Raw genomic sequence first — 15144 nt, 5'->3', positions numbered from 1 at the left:
CCTGAACATCATTTTTCAAGAAACCAGAAATAAAACTGCCCATATCTAGTAGAACCAAAGGACAGAGTAAAGACAGAAAGAATCTACTGATGATCTAAAAAGAACCTTAAAATAAAGAGTCTCAGAAATGTCAATAAATGTGATTACCAAAATCCAAAACTCAAAGAAAAAAATACTACAAGTATACATAAAGAAGCAATTCAGGGGCAGCTAGGTGGCGCAGTGAATAGAACACCGGCCCTGGAGTCAGGAGTACCTGAGTTCAAATCCAACCTCAGACACTTAACACTTACTGGCTGTGTGACCCTGGGCAAGTCACTTAACCCCAATTGCCTCACTAAAAAAAAAAAAAAAGAAGCAATTCAAGTACTTAGGAATAATAGCCATGGTCACAAATACCTGTCGGCTTCCACTACAAACAAGAGATCTTGGAACACAATATTCCAAAAGGCAAATGGTAAAAGCTTCCAGCCAAGAATAACTTAGTCCACAAAGCTGAGTATAACTCTACAAGGCAAAAAAAAAAAATCATTAATGAAGAATAATAGTGAAGTTCATCTGATGTCCACTCTCCTAATCCTTTCTTGATTCTCTTTTCCCTCTTAAAATCCTCAGAACTGAATCAATTAGATTAGAGGAAAAAGAGAAGGGAGTGTAAAAGGAATATATTGAGAAAGTGGAACTTGCTATTTCTACAATTGGGATGCATGAAGAATAAATAACACAGAAGAAGGGATGAGGAGTGTAGACATCAGATGAACTTCACTATTATCTGAAATGGACAAAGGGTTGAAAACACAAACACACACATGCACACACACACACACACACACACAGAGTTTAGTACTGAAACACCTCAAACTCAGCTTGGACTATTACATTAGCCTATTACTGTACCTTGCTAGTTGGTCCCCTTATCTCATGTGTCAACTCATCCCAATCTAACCTTCACTCATCTGCCAAAGTGATATTCTATGATCATCTGCCAAAGTGATACTTGCTTGCTACTCTCCAAATATGTTACCCTCTCTTTCAATTCTGGCATTTTCTTTCTTTTTTTTTTTTTGTAGGGCAATGAGGGTTAAGTGACTTGCCCAAGGTCATACAGCTAGTGTCAAGTGTCTGAGGCTGGATTTGAACTCATGTCCTCCTGAATCCAAGGCCAGTGCTTTATCTACTGCGCCACCTAGCCGCCCCCCAATTCTGGCATTTTCAATGGCCCCGTGCCTGGAACTCTTTCTCTCCTCATCTCCAGGAACTCTCTTCTTTCTCATCTCTACTACATAGATTCACTAGATTCCTTCAAGTCTCAACTAAAGTCCCACCTTCTAAAAGTTGTCTTTCCCAATCCTCCTTAATCTTAGTGACTTTCCTCTGAGATTATTTCCAATTTACCCTGCATGTTTCTTGTTTGTACCGTTATTTACTTGCCATCTTGCCAGGTAGAGGGTGAGCTCCTTGACAGCTGGAACTTGGTCGGATTTTAGTTTTTGTTTTTACCTCTCTGGGTATCCTCAGAAATTAGCATAGTTCCTGGCACACAGTATGTGCTTAATAAAAGCTAATTAAAGGGAACTAATGAAAAACAATGCACAGGGAGGTGGGCTAGCTGCACCAAATCTGAAGCTATACTATAAAGCAACAGTCATCAAAACTATTTCGTACTGGCTAAGAAGTAGAATGGTGGATCAATGGAATAGGTTAGGCACAGGAGACACAGTAGCAAGTTACTATAGTAATCTACTGTTTAATAAACCCAAAGACTCCAGATTCTGGGATAAAAACTCACTATCTGACAAAATCTGCTGGGAAAATTGGAAGATAGTATGGCAGAAACTAGGTATAGACCAACATCTTACACCATATACCAAAATAAGGTCAAAATGGGTGCATGATTTTGACATAAAGGGTGATACCATAGGTAAACTAGGAGAGGAAGAAATAGTTTACCTCTCAGATCTATGGAGAGAAGAATTTATGACCAAAGAGAGATAGAGAATATTATGAAATACAAAATGGATGATTTTGATTACAATAAATTAAAAAGGTTTTGTACGAACAGAAGCAGAAAGCTGGGAAACAATTTTTATAGCCAGTGCTTCTGATTAAGGCCTCATTTCTAAAATACATAGGGAACTAAATCAAATTTATAAGAATGCAAATCATTCCCCAATTGAGAAGTGGTTAAAGGATATGAACAGGCAGTTTTCAGATGAAGAAATAAAAGCTACCTACTCTCATATGAAAAAAAAAATGCTCTAAATCACTATTGATTAGGAAAATGAAAATTAGAACAACTCTGAGGTACCAACTCACAACTATCAGATTGGCTAATATGACAAAAAAGGATAATAATGTTGGAGAAGCTGTGGAAAAATTGAAACACTAATGCATTGTTGGTGGAACTGTGAACTGATCCAATGGAATTTGCAACTGTAATGATTGGAATGACAGCACCTGCTGGAGAGCTACTGTAGGAAAGCTCTGCCATGAGGAGAAGGCGTCTGAGGGCAAGCCATGCAGTCAGGTCCTTGGCATCAGGAAGTGACATTTGCTCATGGGTACTGTCGATCAAAGCTATCAGCCAATTAGCTTGGAGCTGTGTGTGTGGGGATAGGACATTTCCAGTTTTCACAGGAAGTTTCTGAGATTGAGGGAGGTGTGGTCCATGCTCTTTCATGAGGACTCTCGTGGAGAGTGGAGCTAAAATGCGCTCTCCCTTTGATAGATAGATGAATCTAGGCCTTTTTCTCTCTCTTCATCAAATTCTTATTCTCCTTAATAAATGCTTAAAAGTCTAACTCTTGCTAAAGCTTATAATTTATTGGCGACCACTCATTAGATATTTTAGACAGACTAGCTAGAATTTTAGCCCCTTACAGAACTATGCCCAAAGGGCTATGGGGCTGTGTATACCCTTTAACCCATTATTACCACTATTAGGTCTATATCCCAAAGAGATCACAAAAAAGGGAAAAGGACCCACATGTACAAAAATATTTATAGCATCTCTGTTTGTGCTGGCAAAGAATTGGAAATTGAGAGAATGCCCATCAATTGGAGAATGGCTGAACAAGTTGTGGTATGTGAATGTAATGGAATACTATTGTACTATAAGAAATGATGAGCAGGCAATTTAGAAAAAGCTGGAAAGACTTAAGTGGACTGATTTTGAGTGAAGTGAGCAGAACCAAGAGAACATTATACATAGTAACAGCAACATGGTGTGATGAACAACCTTGATAGACTTAGCTCTTCTCAGCAATACAATGATCCAAGACAATTCCAAAGGACCCATGACAGAAAATGTTCTCTGCATCCAGAAAAAAAAGAACTGTGGAATCTGAATGCAGATTGAACCATACTGTTTCTACTTTGGGTTTTTTTTTCTTTGGGGGGGGGGTTCCTTTTGTTCTGATTCTTCTTTCACAACATGATTAATGCAGAAATATGTTTAATGTGATTGTACATATATGATCTATAACAGATTGCCTTCTGTCTTGCAGAGGGGAGAAGGGAGCGAAGAAGGAAAAAAAATTTGGAACTCAAAATCTTATAAAAACAAATGTTGAAAACTATCTGTAGGGGCAGCTAGGTAGCACAGTGGATAGAGCACTGGCCCTGGATTCAGGAGGACCTAAATTCAAATCCAGCCTCAGACACTTAACACTTACTAGCTGTGTGACCCTGGGCAAGTCACTTAACCCCAATTGCCTCACCAAAAAAAAATACAAAACAAAACAAAAACCTCTCTAAAAAACACAAGTCATCATCTATCTGTTTAACTTTGAAAAATCTCATTAAAAACAATAGCAACAAAAAGAAGAAAAAAGAAAACTATCTTTACACGTAAATGGAAAATAATAAAATACTTTTAAGATCAATTAATCAATAAATAAAGGAAAGCTTGTTGGCCTGAATTGTTGAGGAAAACATGATGTACTGAGGGAACTGTTGGTGTTAAGATGAAGGATAATAATCTCACACCCTGAAAGGGAGGTGATGGACATAAAGTGAAGAAATATACATTTTTGGATGTGGCCACTGTAAGAATTTATTTAGCTTGTATGTGCTAATGTTACAAAAGTGTGTTTTTCCCTCTTTCTCTCAGCTGGATACTTTTGAAATTAATAGGTAGAATCTGTTATATACTTTTTACAAGAGAAGCAAGTGGCATGAAATAGTGATTCATTGGTTTCACAAAATATTCTCTTTTGTTCTGCTGTTTGTTTGAAAATGCACTCTCTTTTCTGGTGTTTAAATATGGAATACAAAAAAGCTTTATGTTACAAGTACCCCTTATGGCCCCTACTTTCTACTTGGACCTCTCTCTACAGTTTGATGAAGGTTAAAATGTTTACAAGATGCGACACATAGTAGATATTCTCAGAGACAAAAATATATATCTGCATTTTAAAAAAAAACACAGGAAGACCAAAGAAATGGGACATCATAATTCTTTAATTCACTAAATAAAGTCCTGTTTCTTTTAAGTCCTAGAAACAAAGTCAGTGCCAGAATCACACTACCCACCTCCTGAGTTAGCCATCATGGGGTCTGTTGCTATTTTCTCTCTAAGTTAGTGAGAATAATGTCTGAAATATGAGGAAATGAAAAAAATAGATGAAACATCATGTTTGCATTGAAGTTCCTTTACTTATGTAGTTTTTGTACTCACAGATGTCCTCTTGGATGTGGATTGGATCACAAGAAGAAAGAACATAGGAAGCAAATGGAACTCCTTCAGTCGATTGTTTTTATGATTCTCTAGTCTTCAATCTCTTCCTGTCACTTATCTTTCTTTATCTTTTAAGTCTACACCAGTTAACTTGGGTTGGTGGATAAATGTGGGTAGATGGAGTTATGAAAAATCTGTTCATAGGACTAGGAACAACTTAATATAATTAGGATGAAACTAAAATAAACATGGGGTTTGGAGTAGATAATAGTGGTTAGTTTTACATTTCTTTAGCACTTTAAGGTTAGCATCATGCTGAAGAGCATGGGAGCAAACACACAACCCTGCTTTACTCTGTTGGTGACTGGGAAAGCATGAGAGTATTGTCCTTCATCCAAAACCTGTACAAGCATGCCATTGTGAAACTGGAATACAATACTGATGAACTTTGATCTTTTCCTCAATGCTGTCAGACACATTCACTGAGGATGAAAACCGCATCACAGTCAGCTTCCATGCTGATGGTAAACTATTTAACTTGGAAAGGCTACAAGCCAAGACTAAAGTGGAAGGACAGTTTGTGCTTGACTTTTTGTCCATGAACAATTTTGTACTTGATGCATCCTCTGAGGTCAAGATGCAACAGAGCAGTCAGAAAATTAACACCAAGAAAACAGAGATTATCTACCAGCCAGCACTGCACCATCCATGTGTGAAGCCATCAGTTACAGCAAATGGATAAATTTTGAATGTTGTGGATAAGTTCACTTACCTTGGAAATACAATCTCCAGGGGTGTCCACATAGATGATGTGGTTGATGTACGTATTGCCAGAGCTAGCTTAGTGTTTAGGAGGATTCAAAAGAAAGTGTGGAAGGGGCGGCTAGGTGGCGCAGTGGATAGAGCACCGACCCTGGATTCAGGAGGACCTGAGTTCAAATCCGACCTCGGACACTTAATTACTAGCTGTGTGACCCTGGGCAAGTCACTTAATCCCAATTGCCTCACCAAAAAAAAAAAAAGTGTGGGATAGAGGTATCAGGCTGCCTACCAAACTGAAGCTCTTATAGAGCCATGGTGCTGATTACACTGTATATGCCTGTGAAATCTGCAGTCTATCAACACCATGCCAGAAGACTGAATTGCTTCCACTTGAACTGTCTCAGGAAGATCCTGAATATTCCCTGGCTAGATAAGGTACCAAACACTGAGGTACTCTCCAGAGCTTAACTGCCAAGCATTGAAACTCTACAGCGTAGAGCTGAATTCCCATGGGCTATATGGGTATGTTGTTTGAACGACAAAGGCACACTTACCCAAAAGAATATTTTATGGAGAACTCCCACAAGCTAAGCACACACATGGTGATCAGAAGAAGAGGTATGAGGGTACTCTCAAGCTGTCTCTGAAGAACTTATGGATTGTAAGACATGGAAAACACTGGCACAGGCCCACTCCACACCCAGCATGGCATGCCTACATCAAAGAGGGCACTGGACTCCATGATCAAACAGTTATAGAGGCACAAAGGGAACGTGAGCTATGCAAGTCCAAGGCCACTTCTACTCTAAATGTTCTAACAGACTGATCTGCTGTATCTGCAAAAGTGCCTTCCAAACTCATATTGGACTGATCAGTCACAGCCCAACACAAACACACTGTACCCTGACTTCCATATTGTGATGTCTTTGGTGTTCTTCAAAACTGAAGGAGGAACAACTACAAGGTTGGCAAAGCATTTCCTCCACAAGAACTCAGTGAAGAAGGCAGTACAAGTATTATCAACCCCATTTTAGAAAGGAGGAAACTGAGGCTCAGAAAGGTCGCCTGTTCATGGCTAGCAAGCAGCAGAGCTGAGGTTCAAAGTCAGTTCCAATGGACTGCAAGTCTACTGTTCTTCCCATCATACCAGCACAGCCAAAAGGATGAAATGAAGTAAGCATATATGAACAAGTCTTTGGGGATTTACTACTTTTTTGTTGATTTGCCTGTATGTTCTTTTTTTTTTCCCTCAGTAAATATTCCTTTTTTTAAAGGTTTTTTTTTTTTGCAGGGTAATGAGGGTTAAATGACTTGCCCAGGGTCACACAGCTAGTAAGTGTCAAGTGCCTGAGGCCAGTATTTAAAGTTTTGAGTTCCAAATTTAATCTGTCCTTCCTTCCCTCCCCCTCCCCTCCCTGAGGTGGTAAGCAATCAAATATAGGTTATATATGTACAATTATGTAAAACATTTCCATATTAGCTATTTTGTGCAAGAAAACTTGAATAAAAGAAAAAATGAAAATGAAAAATAGCATGTTTCAGTCTGTGTTCAATCAATACCAGTTTTTTCTTTGGAGGTGGATAGTATGCTTTGTCCTTTGGATTACTGTATTGCTGAGAATAGTTGTCATTCATAGTTCTTCATCAAATAATATTGCTGTCACTGCACAATGTTCTCCTGGTTCTGCTCACTTCACTATATATCAGTTCATACAAGTCTTTCCAGGCCTTTATGAAATCATCCTGCTTGTCATTTCTTATAGCACAATAATATTCCATCACCATCATATACCACAACTTGTTTAGCCATTCTCCAATTGATAGGCATTCCTTTGATTTCCAATTCTTAGTCACTACAAAAAGAGCTGCTATAAATATTTTTGTACAAATAGGTCTTTTACTATTTTGGGGAATGTCTTTGAGATATAAAACTAACAGTGGTATTCCTGGATCAAAGGATATGCACAGTTCTATAGCCCTTTGGGCAGAGTTTTAAATTGCTCTCTAGAATGAATAGTTGGATCTTTTCATAACTCCACCAATAGTGGATTAGTGTCTCAGTTTTCCCACATCCCCTCCAATATCCAATATTTTCCTTTTCTGTTATATTTGCCCCTCTGATATGTGTGAGGTAATACCTCAAAATTGTTTTTAATTTGCATTTCTCTAATCAATAGTGATCTAGAGCATTTTTTCATGATTATAAATAGCTTTGATTTCTTTGTCTAAAGCCTGTTCAGATCCTTTAACTATTTATCAATTTGTGAACAATTTGTATTTTTATAAATTTGACTCAGTTCTCTATATATTTGAGAAATGAGGCCTTGAACAGAGATACTTGTTTCACAAATCCTTCCCCAATTTTCTGCTTCCCTTATAATCTTATAACATTAGCTTTGTTTATGCAAAAATTTTTGAATTTCATATACCCAAAATCATCTAGTTTACATTTTGTAATGCTCTCTAAATCATCTTTGGTCCTAAATTCTTCCTCTTTCCATAAATCTTATAAACTATTTCATGCTCTCTTAATTTGCTTATGGTTTCACCCTTTATGTGTAAATCATGTACCCTTTTTGACCTCATTTTAGTATACAGTGTGAGATGTTGGTCTACATCTAATTTTTGCCATATTGTTGTATGTTCCTTTGAAATAAATATTTTTTCTCCTTATTCTATGAGCATGTGTAGGATATTTGACAGACACTAACCAAACATAACTCACAGCAACCTAAGCCCTTTTGAATGTCTGCAATTATTTAAAAATATACCCAAATTCTTGGTCAAGAAAATTTAAGTTTATGTGCATACCCTTTGACCCAGGAATACCACTATTAGGTCTTTATCCCAAAGAGATCATAAAAAAGGGAATAGGACCTACATGTACAATAATATATATAGCTGCTCTTTTTGTGGTGACAAAGAATTGGAAATTGATAGGATGCCCATCAATTGCGGAATGGCTGAACAAGTTGTGGTATATGAATATAATGGAATGCTATTGTACTGTAAGAAACGATAAGCAGGCAGGTTTTAGAAAAACCTGGAAAGACTTACATGAATTGATGCTGGGTGAAATGAGCAGAACCAGAAGAACATTGTACACAGTATCAACAACATTGTGTGTTAATCATCTGTGATAGACTTTACTCTTCCCAGCAATACAATTACCCAAGATAATTCCAAAGGACTCATGGAAAATGTTCTCTATATCAAGAAAAAAGACCTGTGGAATCTGAATGCAGATCGAACCATACTGTTTCTACTTTTTTTGTTTTTGTTTTATCTTTTTTGAGGTTTTTCCCTTTTGTTCTGATTCTTCTTTCACAACATGACTAATGCAGAAATACGTTTAATGTGACTGTACATATATAACCTATATCAGATTGCTTGCCATCTTGGGAAAGGGGGAGGGAAGGGAAGGGTGAAAAATTTGGAAATAGAAGTCTTATAAAAACAAATGTTGAAAACTATCTTTACATGTAACTGGAAAATAATAAAATACTTTTATGATTAAAAAAATTTAATTAAATCTAATTTTTTTAAAAAACAAAATTTAAGTTTAGAATAAGGTATACTTCATGGGTAATTCATATTCTATTCTTTACTCAGTGATATAAGAGATAGAGGATGAAAACGTGAACTAGGGTGATGGCAAAATGAATGGAGAGGAGGAGACAGATTCAATTAAATTATGTGGAGAAAGAATCAGCAGGATTCGGTAACCGAACATGTGGGTTGAAGGAGATTGAAAAGTAAGAGTTTATGGGGCCAAATCTCAGCTCTTCTGCTTTAGGATCTATATAACAGGGAGGGAATAAGTCCCTTCTCTGGGTCTTTAGGATCAAATACAAACTATTCTGTTTGGTATTTAAATCTCTTCATCCTGGTTCACAAGCTATCTTTCCAGACTTATTACACATTATACCCATTCATCCTGGCCTTATTGTTCCTTGTAATAAATAATGAAAATACCTAACATTTATATAGTGTTTACTAAGGAGGGAGGGTGAAATGTGAAGGGAGTAGGGAAGAAATAATGTCTTAGACTATCTCTTTTTATAGCAGCCTATAGCTATTTATATAGGAGTTACTATGGGCAAGGCACTGTGCTAGCTCATTACAATTATTACTTCACCTTTACAATAACCCTGGGAGGTAGGTCGTATTATCTCCATTTTACAGATTGAAAAAACTGAAGCACACGGAGATTAAATGACTTGGCCAGAGTTACTGAGCTAGTAAATGTCTGAGGTCAGAGTTGAACTCTGGTGTTCCTCACTCCAGACTTGGCCCTCTGCGCACTCTGGCGCCACCTAGCTGCATCTCCTATTCCCCATTCTTAGTAAGTACCAGCTGTCCCCAATGTCTGGAACGCACTTCCTCCTCACTTCTACCTCTGAAGTGCCACCTTCTATATGAAGCCTTTCTTAATTCCCCCAGTTTCTAGTGCATCACCACAAATATCACCTTTTGTGTATTTCATATATACCGATATATGTATGTGTATATGTGTATATATATGTGTATGTGTATGTAAATGCGTGTGAGGTATGTGTGTGTGTGATTTCCCCTGATGGAATATAATAAGCTCCTTGAAGGCAAAGACTGTTTCTTTTTTGTCTCTGGATCCCAAGTACCGAAAACAGTGCCTGGCATATATATAGGGATTAATACTATTCATGGTAATTTACAGAAAGGAAGGGAAGATGGTGTCTAAGCCTCTTTCCAAGATCTCCTAGACTCCCTAAAGCAGTATCTTGTTCACAACCTGTTATTCAAGTTATTGAAGAGTTGATTATTCCAATTTTAAGTTTTTTTAATGAGGAAGAATTAAAAACAAAACTAACTCTTCAGTTAAAATTTTAACTAGTATATTTTCTTTCTTTTTTTTTTAACTAGTGTATTTTCAAGTCATAAAGCCAACATCACCCTCAGCTATCTAACCGGCATGAACACCTGTTGGATTTGTAGAGGATATCAAAAGTTGGAGCCACAAAAACTCTTGAACAATTCTATCATGAAATATGTAAATGTGCAATACCACCTTTAATTTTACAAAACAAAATTCTACCTTTGAACTCCTAGCAAGGAGGAATGAAGAGTTTAAATGGTTCTTTACATCTCAGCTACTAATATGATTTCTCCATTTTGTGTAGGTTTTGTATGAAATAAGTCAGTGTTGTCTTTTCCCATAATAATATCTAACACTAACATAATCTTAAAAGAATTGAAAATCATAACTGGCAGTAGTTCTACCAAAGCTTCTACTTAATATATATATATATATATATATATATATATGTATATATGTATATATATATGTGTATATATATATATATATATTTTTGTATATGGTACTTACAATCTCCAACAAGTTTTACAAAAGAAAACCTAGATTCAAGTCACATTTCTGACATATTGGTAATGGGACTCTGGGTAATGCATTTAATTCCTCCTGACTTGGGCAACTCTCTAGTGACTACAAATTGCAGAAAAGATGCCAATTTGCATTAGCAAAGGAAGTTCCTCACTGGAAGTTTTCTCTACTAACAAAATCATAGGTCTACTCAAAAAAAATGTTTATGCTGTCATTAGCTAAGTATTGCATTATCTGGAGCATCTATGTGATGCAGTAGATAGATCACTGGTCCTGGAATCGGGAGGACCTGAGTTGAAATCTGCCCTCAGATACTTACTAGCCGTGTGACCTTGGGCAAGTCACTTAATCTCTTTTTGCCTCAGTTTCCTCAACAATAAAATGAGGATCATAATAATATCACTCAACTTCAGGGTTGTTGTAAGGATCAACAAGATAATTGTAAAGTGCTATATTAAAGTTAACTAGTATTGTTGTTGAGTCATTTTAATTGTGGCTGACTCTCTGTAATTTGGGGTTTTGCTGACAAAGATATTGGAGTGGGTTGCCATTTCCTTCTCCAGATCATTTTACAGATGAGGAACTGAAGTAAACAGGGTTAAGTGACTTGCCCAGGAACACACATTGAGTAAGTATCTGAGGTCAGATTTCAACTCAGATCCTCCTGATTCCAGGACTAGTGCTCTATCTACTATGCCATCTACCAGAGGAAAACTTTAGAGGTACAGAAATTAAGAGCCCTTCAACTCATATTGTTCCTTTCTTTGTTTTTTTTTTGTTGTTTTTTTTTAGTGAGGCAATTGGGGTTAAGTGACTTGCCCAGGGTCACACAGCTAGTAAGTGTTAAGTGTCTGAGGCCGGAACTCAGGTACTCCTGACTCCAGGGCCAGTGCTCTATCCACTGCACCACCTAGCTGCCCCATATTGTTCCTTTCTTAATAATTTCATAAATATTTCATCTTTAATTATAAAAGCCACTTCCATCAAGATAGTTCATAAGCATTGTTCATCATTCAGACTTCTGAATAAGCAGAAAAAAGTTTAAAAATAATAATTTTGTCTAATTGAACCTGTTGCAGGTTTACAAACTAGACTTGGGGGAAGGGAAGGCAGTAGGCATCTTGACTGTGGCTACTATGTGCCAGGGACTGTGTTAAGTGCTTTACAAATATCTCACTGGAACCCCTACTTTTTTTTCAGCTTGCTGGCCAGAAGTTAGTCTAGAGGAGGGGTTTTCAGAAAAGAAAGGAGGTAACTGGCAGCAGTGGGAGGTTGTTCTGAGGACAGGAAGCCGCATGTAACTAAGCACAGAGGCAACAGTGGGACAAGTTAACAAAGGGGGCAGAAAGATGTGCTTGACAGGAGTATAGAGAGTTAGCAAATGAGTAGGAGGAGATGACACATGAGTTGTAGGTTGGAGTGTAGTAGAGGAAAAGCCTCGGTGGTGAGTATGAATAGCTTAAAGTTATGCAAAAAAACCAAAAAGGACCAAGTGAAGCTATTTGAGAAGGTTAGCATGATTATAATACAGAAAAGGAAGAGTATTCAGTTTGTGGCATTTTACACTGCCTAAATGGTGGATAATTTGGGCAAAAGTTCTGAAAGAAAACAACTGCCATAATCACGAGAGAAGACATCCAAACCTTGGACAAATATTTTTTCACAAGAAATGGAAAAGTAGACATGGATTTTATAGAGGTTGTGAATGAAACAGCAGGATTTTGTAGTTTTAAACCTGGAACAAGTAGAAAAAGAAGCAAAAGTGAACCTCATATTCAGTTAAAGTCTCTTACCTGAAAAACATGCAAGAGAAAAGTCCTCTGAAGAAAGAGAAGGTAACAAGCAATAGGTAAGTGCATAAAATCTTTCAGGGGTTAAAATAAAGTGTTAGTGTTGAAGCAATAAACAGTAATTTAGTATTTCTTTAGCATTACTAAAAGTATTTTTGTAAACAAAAAATAAAAACTCAAAACAAAAGAGAAACAACCAGATTAGCAAACCCAACAAATAAACAAAATCCTAAATAATTACAGAATAAAAAATATTAAAAATAGAGGAGAAATAAATTAGGAACCAAAAATACTATAGAACTAATAAACAAAATTAAAAGATTGTTCTTTGAAACAAAATCGATAAGCCAACCTGGTTTAAAAAGAAATATTGGCTTTATTGAATCTAAAAGCATAAAATGTTAAGGTCTGTATAAGATCAAGAATAAATTATGAACTGTATATAGATGCTAAAGACTTTACTGAACCACCTATGGATGTTTTTGGCTCTCTTTTAACTGACTGACTGCCATGGCCTTATAAAGTTTGGTTTTCAGAAATATTTGTATTTTCACAGTGAACTTTCTCTACAGGCTCCGAAACATCCAGCCACTGATAAATGGTATTTAATCATGTAAAATGCCAACTATCATTAGAGTCTTTCTCATAGTGTACAGTGTTTTATTATTATTATTATTATTGAAATAAACAGCATTTAATATTAAGGAAGCTGAAGTAGGCATTTTGGCCAGTTCAATAGCTTTACCACTAGGTGGCGGAGAAACACAAGTATTATTTGTAGTCCAAGACTAGGCTAGCCCTCAAAGTATTTTTTAAGATGGTAGAATTTCCACCAGGTGTCAACCAAGAGACGATATATTTTTCCCCCATGAAAAACAGACCTATCATTCTGAATGTAGCTGTCTAAATTAACAACAGTTCAACAAATATTTATTAAGAACCTAATGAAAACTCCATTTACATGGCACTTTGAAATTTATGAACCACTTTCTTCACACACACACAAAAGTGAAGCAGGGAATACAGATATTTTGGTCCCACTTTGCTGATCCACAAAGGGTAAGTGACATATATGGTCACATAGTTAATAAGGAAAGAACCCAGGAGTCTGATCTAGACATCTTGACTTTGTCTAGTACACTGGTTCCACTATACCCTGTAATTTTCCCCATCAATGCACTGTGTCCTGTCCCAGGTCAGAAGAGATATTTAGTCACAGGAACCATAAATTCATAAAGATCTAGAGCTGGATGGGAAATTTAAAGGTCATCTAGTCTGATTGCCTCATCTTGCAGACCAGATATCTGAGGCCCAGAGTACTTAAAAGATAGGCCCAAAGTCACAAAGTGAAAAGCTAGAATTTGAACCCTGCTCCTTTGCTCTCTACACACCATGGTAGTTAGTCCTAGTCCCTGCCCCTTAAATGGTTTAAAATTCAGAAATAAATTAATTTATGCATAGCCTAGATCCAGTGAAAAGAAATAGGTAAGCCACCCCCAAGTATAGGTTATTTCTGTATTTCAGAAAGAACCGGTCAGCAGAACTAACACATTGACTTCATTGGGACTTATCTAACTTCAATTTATCCAGATACACTAAAAAATCTAAAATGTAGAAATGTAGGTGTAGAAATGATGACCAAAGTATATTGTCATTTTAGTCACACTTTCTTTAGTTAGATGCAAAAAAAATAAGAAAAAGGGAGGGAAGATTAGCAGTATGAGTTAGACATACTATTTTGCCATTAAACTTACCTGCAAATTTAGCAAATATCCTCAGTAGCTTATTCCTTTCTTGGACTTCATTAGAGCCAAGCTTTAGTTTTGAAGACTTTTTTTTTTTAGTAGCAATGTTGTTTCAATCTGAGGGATCGAGGAATCAGGAATTCTAGGTTATGAAGGAAAATCTTGGTAGCTCAACTGTATATCTAAACTTCTGGACAAAAAATGGGAACCCTAATATGTACCTTAAAGATGTCCATTGAGAATTAATACACTTGCTGGAAATTCAAGACCTTCAAAGCTACATAGGTGCTTTTAAAAAGACTATGTTGAATGTCATCTAATCCAGAATTAGGATTTAAAAAAAACCAAACCATTAGCCACACCATTTCTTCCTACGGTGTTTTGTTCTTGGTGTAAACAGTATGTCTAAATAAACACTAGGTCACACTGTCTTATCCAAGGCTTCTTTTTTTTTAAACCAGACAATTCTTGGGGCCCTCCTCAGGACATCATGCCAAACCCTTAAAATTGGGCTTGTAGGTGGTTCCTTTAAACAGGACTCTTTGTTTTAAAGAAGTGGTCAGCCCTTTTTTCCTACTGTCACCATAGAAATAACTTGGTGGTTGGTTGTTTTTCCTTGCAATGGAGTTAGAGATGGAGAGGACAGCTGCTGCTGCACACAGCACTGCTTAAATTATGCTGGTCTCTCTCTTTCTTGTCCATGGCAATAGTCTCAATGGAAAGACAGGATTCCTTTGACCTCCACTGAGTCGATTTTCGACCTACCCTACCCAACATCAAATACTCACA

The sequence above is a fragment of the Dromiciops gliroides genome, chromosome 1, assembly GCF_019393635.1.
Source record: "Dromiciops gliroides isolate mDroGli1 chromosome 1, mDroGli1.pri, whole genome shotgun sequence".
Taxonomy (NCBI): domain Eukaryota; kingdom Metazoa; phylum Chordata; class Mammalia; order Microbiotheria; family Microbiotheriidae; genus Dromiciops; species Dromiciops gliroides.
The sequence above is the reverse complement of the archived record's forward strand: the minus strand, read 5'-3'. Positions refer to the sequence as shown.